Raw genomic sequence first — 7,945 nt, 5'->3', positions numbered from 1 at the left:
TCCACCCAAGGCTGCCCGGTGGGCCCCTCCCTCGGTTCCTGAAGGTACGGCTTGCTTGCACCAGGGAATGATCCTGGCAGGGGCCTAGCTGATTAATAGGTCTGCTTTTTCTCACATGGGTTTGTGGGGGTGGCCCAGTGGGAGTTTTGGGGGTGGCAGGTGGGAGAAGAGGAGCTGTCTGGTTGCTGAGAACACTCTCAGAAAAAGGCCATGTATAACATGGGAGAGGAGGGACGAGCTGTCCTCAGAATCCGTTTCTCTGTTGAGACTAGTGTGATGGATCAGACATTGAGGAAAATGAGACCAAAGAGGATGGAGAACTTGGAGGCAGAAAGAAAGACCTGGTGGAGAAAGAGCAAGTTCATCTGAAAATAATGAACTTGGGAGAGAGAGGTAAACTGGACAGGCAGTGAACTCTCAAGAAACCCAAAGTGAGGGCTTTCCTGGAAAGAATGCATGGGGCATCCAGCAAATGAGAGCCTCTGGGCTTTGAGAAAACTGAGAAAAAAAGAGGACATGAGAAGCATCTCAGAGGGTTACAAACTGGATGCCTGTACATTTTTTTCAAGAGATTTGATGTAGAATGGGACTCATTTCCGTTACTTTTTGGCTATTGAATGCTAGTTTTCAAATCCAATAGCAATAAAGACTCATTCACTCAGATAACCGGAGTTGATGCTGGCTTCAGCTGCTTGCTTTATTCCTGGCCTCTCTAGCATGATGATGATCTCAGAGTGTTCCTGAGACTCTTCACATGGTACCTCCCACAGACAGCATCCCAAGAGGACCAGGAGAAATCTGCATGGCCTTTCATGGTCCAGGCTCAGAAGTTACATAGCATCACTTCTACCATAGTCTATGGGTTAGAGCGGTCATAAGCCTGTCTAGATTTAAGGGGTGGGAACACAGACTTTATTTCTCAATGAGAAGAAAGTCAAGGAATTTTTAGCTATGTTTTAAAATTATCTCAGTGGGTATACTGACCACTAACCTCACTTCTTTCCAGCTCACATTACCTATTCTTGAAGCCTTAGTATAAATTTTGAAAAGGCTCAAATACTGGCCATGATTACAAAATATTCAAGTTTTGAAGAGAAAGACTGTTCCCACAACCTTTGTGTATCTAGAAAGTTCAGAATCATTATTGCAACTGTAATGTCTTATCAAAGACATCCATTTTTTACATATGTCATATTAAGTCATTACTTCATTCTACAAAGTTAAAATAAAATACAATGGAAAAATGCAGCTATTTTCTCCTTCCTTCTGGAAATCTCCAGCCCAGGGACTCCTGGCTCTTGAATCCCATGAGTTCCTCTTGAACACCTTAACTGGGTTGCCACAGAGCAACATCTTAGCTCCTGCCCTATATCAACAGCCATTTTGAAGTCTGAAGACCTCACTCACTGTCTACAAGTGACGATGGCTAGATGCCTCACTCTTGTCGAATGGGAACTGAGGTCCAAAGTCTATGACCTAAGTTCCAAGGACTTCCCACACACGTATAGCATGTACGATTCCAGTTAATGATAATTTCATTTCATGTCAGTCTACACTGCGTCTGTTACACTATAAGCTTCTCAAGCCTGGAAACTGTGTCTGATACAGTGCTGAGTTCTCTGTGTTCAACACATTTCTGAAATGTGTACTCAATGCACATTGTTTGAATGAATGAAGAATTATAAACACCCAGCCTTCAAAAGTCCTGAGGGTCAAGGGCAGACATTTGAGCAGCTTAGGGACTACTCAGCTCCCTTCTATCAGAAACATGTCTGGGAATCTACCGAGGGAATGTTGAAGCCCTGGGGCTGGAGAGTTTGAGGATCTGCCACTCAGATGATAACCTTTCACTGTCGCCACTCTCCATGTCAAGTCCCCCTTTTTTCCCCTTGACTATAAATCAAAGGAGGAAAAGAGAAAATCTCGGGGTTGATCAACAGTCTTGATCCAGATCATCTCTGCCTAAAGGCCTTTCTGTTTCCTTGCTGCCTTCTGGTTCCTTACACTGTGGGCTGAGAGTCAGAGTCAGGATCTGCAAAATGTCATTGAAAGGGCAAAAGGACAGGATATGTGTGTGTGTGTGTGTGTGTGTACACACACACGTCAATGTTATACCTGGTTTACTTATTTCCTGTAGTGTCATTGGGCAGAGATGTCCTGCCAAGAAAAACCAACAATGTCATCTCCCTCCCTATGTCTAACCCTCACGTATCCTTTAGACTGTTTGTCTCCAGTCTCATTCTGCTATGGTTCCAGCTCAGGTGGGGGAGAGGCTACCTGAGCCCTCACAAGGACCACACGTCCCACTGACACTACACCAGAGCATTCTGGAGACCCCTGTTGCTGTCACAGCTCTGTGACCTTTCTTGTTCTGGGTCACAAGGACCACAGAGCATCAGGGTTGGGGCAGCCCAGGGGCCAAGGAGCTGCCCAGGCTGGTGCTTCTCGTTCCCTCCCTGGCATGCCCATGGCTGGGCTCCCAGGGTGCCACTCAGGGGCCCCAGCTGGACCATGCAGCTCATTTCCATGGCTTTCCAGAGCTTTGTGCTACTCCCAACTCGCCCCCTGTCTGTGACCTCGTGGAATTATAAAGATTCTCCAGCTGAGCACCGTCTGACTGTAGGTTGCATTTGCACCACTCTACTCCCATCCTCCCCTTTCCAGGCACCCCAGGGATTTTCCTTTCTCCTTGTTTCCCAGAGAACAGTCCGGCACAGCATGTGAAAGTGACCATAGGACCAGAGCAGGGGGAGGAAGGAGGTCTTCCTCCACCCAAATGGAGCTTTCCGGAGAGTGAGTCAGGTGAAAAGTCAGGAACTGTCAGGGAAAGAGACCTCCTGTGCAGAGCAAGATTCTGCTTTCACTGGGCATCTTTGCAGCCCCTTGACTCTTTGCGGTTTACTTTACTCTTGAGTGCTACTCCTTCCCCATCCACCCAGGCCCTTCATTCTGCATCTCCTCCCAGCTCACACTCTCAGAACCCCTTCAATTGGTGAGCTTCTCCAATCCACTCCTTCCCATCCCCCAATTTCAAATTCTTCACATCTACACCCTACAACCTCTCCTCTCTCATCCTTCATTGATGGCTAGCTTAATAGTCTCCTCTTCCATCCTCTTTAATCTTGTCCTTCTTTGGCCTTTTTCTGATTCTCTGCCCTCTCAGCCCTGCCATTCAGCTAGGGAGCCCAGAACAACGTTCTTACAGGAATTCCATGAGTTGACCCTGAGGATTTCAACATCCGTACTATCTCCTCTCTTTCCTACAGGAAAACTCAAGACTTTCACTACCTTGTCCCCATTGATACCCTCCTCTAACCCTACCTTCACCCTAGTACACGATCCCCCAAAGGTACCTGTGAGTTGAGCAGAGTATGAGCTGCTATGTTTGTGTTCTGAGACAGGGTTCTGCACCCAACTTTGGGCATCCTGGGGTGGGGCCAAGACATGGACATGTTAGACAAAGGTTGCAATGTGAAAGAAAAGCTTTATTTTTTCACAGGGACATCAAGAAGGAGAGGTGAAACTCTGAGCTCCTGAAGCCTTCTGGGAAAACACTTGGAAATCTCCAAGGGAGATCTTTGCAGGAGAGAAGGGCACAGGAACCGAATGCACCAGGAGGGGTAGATTCCAGTCACGTTAGAACCAAATGTTTTTACTTAATCTCATGATCCAGGTCAGCAGCAGCCTCCAGATCCCTGGCCACAGGAAGAGCATCCTGACTGCAGAGCACCGGCACCATCACAGGACTCCGGGCTCTGGCGCCGGCAGCGGTGGGGCCTGCGGTGCCTGTGGGGGCCCAGGCAGCAGCCGCCCTCAGAGCTGGGAGCACAGCCTGAGGAGGCTGGAGGCAGACCCTGTGCTGGGCTCTTTGGGGGCACTTGGGGGAGGGGCACTTGGGAAGCGGCTGGCACTGCTGCTGGTTCTGCTGGCAGGACATCTCGGCGGGAGGTCGGCAAACCTGAGCGAAACAGAAATGAAACAAGCATGCGTCAAAGCAGAGGCTTCAGGTGACTGTTTCGTTTATTTGTAGGTCCTTTTCCCCTCAGACCAATTGCTCCTGGAATCAGGATCAGAAGAGAGGTGGGAACTGATCTGGAGTTAAATGCGCCTATCTCTCCTGGAAGGAAAGAAAGCTGACAGACTTCCAGATGAGTCTCCAGAGACACTGCAAACACCCTACAGATGTAGTGTGAATGGCGTCCCCTGCAGGCAGGCAGCGCACACGACACACAACTGTCCCATAAATCTCTCCTCTCTCTAGATACCCAATCCGCCTGCAGTTCAGGAGATCCCGGTTCGATTCCTGGGTCGGGAAGATCCCCTGGCTAAGGGATAGGTTACCCACTCCAATATTCTTGGGCTTCCCTTGTGGCTCAGATGGTAAAGAATATGCCTGCAAGGGAGGAGCCCTGGGTTTGATCCCAGGGTCAGGAAGATTCCCTGGAGGAAGGCATGGCAACCCACTCCAGTATTCTTACCTGGAGAATCCCCATGGACAGAGGAGCCTGGTGGGCTCCAGTCCATGGGGTCACAAAGAATCAGACATGACTGAGCGACTAAGCACATTCCAGACACCAAGTGAGGAGCAAGGAGATCACTGAGGGTGTGAGGAGGAAAGGGGTGCAGGTCTGGGAAAATTAGGAAGGAGAGATGCTGAGGTCTGCTGCATCACAGATCCCCTGACATGGCTTGTGGACTCTACTCCCTCACAATCCCGCCCTTGCTGCTCACCATGGGCCCATTTCTGCCACCTCCATCCTGTCTTCCTGCTGCCCTCTCCTGGCTGAAGCACAGGTTCATCTGCTCAGCCCCTTCAGCTCAGCTGGACACTCACCTGAGTCTGTGCAAGCAGGAGAGGCTCTTGTTGAGGTGACTGTGGACCTTGGATCCCAGGACCCAAGCCCTTTTAGGCTGAGCTTTCTGTTGCACAGCCCAGGTGTGTGTCTTCAAGCTCAGCCCAAGGTGACAGGACCACATCCTCCCAGGACCAGGCTGTCGGCATTTTCTGAGGCACAGATTTTGAGGAAGGACAAAGAGGAAGCAGGAAATTTCAGTGATAATCCAATTACCCATAGCTCAGGCCTGTTGGCTGCCATTCTACTTTTATTTACTCATTCAGCTCACATACCCTGCACTCAGGATTTATCCTTTGTGGGCAGTGGTAATGCAGAGACACATAGAACCGCTTTTGACTAGCTCAGAGAGACAGATGGATAACTGAACAACTCAGTAGATCCTATGTGCTAAGTGATGGGGCACATGTACATACACTGCTCTGTAGATTCCCTGATGATGGAATGAAGTCTTTGCCTTCTGTTTTATGTATGTGGATTCAGCTGAGCTTACTGGATCTTGGAAATGGGATGGGTAAGGAGTGGAAAAATGAAGCTTGGACCATGGCGTGTGACACTGAACTCTTGAGAGAACCTCATGGCATCTGTAGCATGGCGTGCTAAGAAGGAAGTGAAGCTGAGGTAGGACTTGGTGAAGGAGTGGGACAATGTCAAAATATGACCTGCATCTGCTGGGCTAACAGAAATCACAGTAAATGGAAGACAAAGGGCATCTGTCATGTGGTTGTCAGTGGAATACGTGAGGTCACAACTAATTTTATATATTTTACTGAAAATTGATAAAGATTTTGGTTAATTTGTTGATATGATGAGATTGATGGGGCCGTATGCATTTCACCTACCAAATAACTATGGTTAAGTTTTTATATGGGGCTTCCCTGGTGGTTCAGATGGTAAAGAATCTGCCTGCAATGTAGACCTGGGTTCAATCACTGGGTTGGGAAGATCCCCTGGGGAAGGGAATGACAACCTACTCCAGTATTCTTGCCTGGAGAATTCCATGGACAGAAGAGCCTGGCGGGCTACAGTCATGGGGTGGCAAAGAGTTGGACAAGATTGAGCACACACGCACACATAGTTCATAAACAGCAGAGCTATGCTGTGATCCCTGATATCATGGCTTCAATTTGAGAGAGGATTTATGTATAATAGAACTGCTATGTTAAATAGTATGAGGGAAGGGATTTAGTCACAATCGTCATTGCCACCAAAGGAACTTGAAGAACCACATTGGTCCTCTAATGATCATGTTACCCAGGGACACGGGCATCAGGAATGAGGGTCTGATCAGGGAGGGAAGAATGTGTCAAGTGTATTAGAAAGGAAGGACATGGTTCCTGAGTCAGTCCTCAAGAAACCAGCCAGGCCATGGAAGCAGGCTCAAAAATCTTACTTGGGAATTGGAGAAAGATGGGCTAAAACACTTCTCTGTTTTCCTTAGAAGTCACCTCATGAGTCTTCATCCAGGGCCTGGATCTTTAGGGATCCACAGTCAGTTCCTCAGTACTCAGCCTGAGGGAGGCTGTGGCTGGTAAAGCCCCTTAGCCCCTGGCCCTAGAGGAGATTCTGGAAGCTCCCATGGTCTCTTGGGAGGCAGGGACAAGGAAGCAAGGGAATGTCAGGAATGACCCAGCACGTGCCTGTTTGTGTAAGAACCACCTCCTGCCCCTCATGGGCCAATCCGGGAAGCAAAGACATCCTGGCTCTAGCATCTCATCCACTCTGACTCCCCAGGGACTCCTGCCTGTGACCAGGGTGAGTGGGAAATGGAGCCAGAGGGACTCTGAGCAGGACTGGGGAGGAATTGACTGCTGGGAGATTAAGAACAGAGCAGAAGGTGGGGAGGAAGGAAGGAGGCTGTGGAAAAAAGGAGCTGTCTTTGATTCCTGCTACCTTGAGCAGGAATAACATTCAGAAGAAGCGGGAAAGACTGTGACTTAAGAAGTGTTTGGGCTTCCCTGGTGGCTCAGGCATTAAAGAATCTGCCTGCACTGTGGGAGACCTGGGTCTGATTCCTGGGTCAGGAAGATCCCCTGCAGAAGGGAACAGCTACCCACTTCAGTATTCTTGCCTGGAGAATCCCAAGGACAGAGGAGCCTGGAGGGCTACCATCCATGGCATCACAAAGAGTTGGACACGACCGACCGACTAACAACACAGCACTAAGAAGTCATTAGCATTCTACCACTCTGGAAGCTGTCCTGGGGTAAAAGGTGTGTATTGACTTCACTGAGATTAAGGGCCTATTTATATTAGGATGATGGCACTTGAGAGACTTGAATTCTGCATGCAGGTCTTTGAAGATGGAGCAATCCCTGCTTCCAAGGAGAATAAAATGTTCACTACATTTTATTTAAATCTATGTACTTTTAACTTGGGGGAAAATTTATATTGTTTCCTTCTGGATGCTTTTCCACGTGTCTCAGAATGTATTTATCATGAACTCATTAAATTCATTAAAGGAGATAAAGAGCATGACTCTTGATTTAACCTGTCAAAACCTCTAATTATTCTCTTGCAGGTTGATCGATCTCTTGCCAAGATGCCAGCAGAACCAGCAGCAGTGCCAGCCACCTCCCAAGTTCACCCCCCAAGTGCTGCACCTCTAAGTGCCCTCCAAAGTGACCCCAGAAGAGCCCCCCAGTCTCCACCTGCTGTGGTGTCAGCTCCGGGGGCTGCTGCAGCTCTGGGTGTGGGGGCTGCTGCCTGAGCCACCACAGGCGCCGCAGGTCCCACCACTGCAGACCCCAGAGCTCTGACAGCTGCAGCCAGTCCTTGCAGGGCTCCTGGTGCTACAGAGGCTCTGGGGCTGTTGCTGACCCAGACCTTTGGTATTACAGAGAAATCCATAGAAGAACCTCAAGAGTGAAGCTTTTCCCTCTTCCTCTTCTCTTCTTGGGATTCTGAAGACCTGTGACATGTCCTGTTTGTTCTGATCACCCAAGGTTTTTACTGGATCCTAACCCCTTCCTACTTCCCTTCTCATGACAAGAAAGCTCTGTTGCCTACTTACAAGATGCCCTTGACATTGTCCATCCCATTCTCTTGAAATCCCTTACAGCTCAGAGTCCTTGCAACACACAGACATAGGA

General features: G+C 48.9%; 1 pseudogene; it reads right to left on the bottom strand.

Annotated features, from left to right (window-relative positions):
- Positions 1 to 3,552: 3,552 nt before the first annotated feature.
- Positions 3,553 to 3,937, bottom strand: LOC112585470 (annotated as a pseudogene).
- Between the last annotated feature and the right edge of the window lie 4,008 nt (positions 3,938 to 7,945).

This window comes from Bubalus bubalis, chromosome 6, assembly GCF_019923935.1.
Source record: "Bubalus bubalis isolate 160015118507 breed Murrah chromosome 6, NDDB_SH_1, whole genome shotgun sequence".
In the NCBI taxonomy this organism is placed as follows: domain Eukaryota; kingdom Metazoa; phylum Chordata; class Mammalia; order Artiodactyla; family Bovidae; genus Bubalus; species Bubalus bubalis.
Note: the sequence above shows the minus strand (reverse complement) of the source record. Positions and strands in the feature narration are given on the sequence as shown.